We start from the raw sequence: 312 nt of genomic DNA on the forward strand, positions 1-312 counted from the left end.
GACTGGGGTCTGGGAAGCCAGAAGGCTGCACCAGGCTCCAGTCTGATCTGACAGTGTTTCTACAGCTGGATGCCCTTCCTAATGCCAACCACTCCGTGAGTGTAGCGGGTGCTTTTTACATGCCACCGGCATGGGCCAGAGGAGGCTGGCAACGGCCACGATCGGTTGGTGCTTTCTCCAGGTCCCCAAAAGCTAAGTATAGGGGTTTATCTTTAGCTAGGTATTTCTCCTGCAGTTGTCAAACCAGGAATATAGCATCAGTGGTGCTTCTACCTGGCACAAAACTGAACTGCATCTCATCTAAGCAGACTC

At 52.2% G+C, this 312-nt stretch overlaps 1 protein-coding gene across 1 annotated transcript in view; it reads left to right on the forward strand.

Moving 5' to 3' along the window:
* LOC106880296 (E3 ubiquitin-protein ligase MIB2) overlaps window positions 1–312 on the forward strand; it is a 21,817-nt gene that overhangs the window by 2,258 nt on the left and 19,247 nt on the right. The window lies entirely within an intron of this gene.

This window comes from Octopus bimaculoides, chromosome 27 (genome assembly GCF_001194135.2).
Source record: "Octopus bimaculoides isolate UCB-OBI-ISO-001 chromosome 27, ASM119413v2, whole genome shotgun sequence".
Lineage (NCBI taxonomy): Eukaryota > Metazoa > Mollusca > Cephalopoda > Octopoda > Octopodidae > Octopus > Octopus bimaculoides.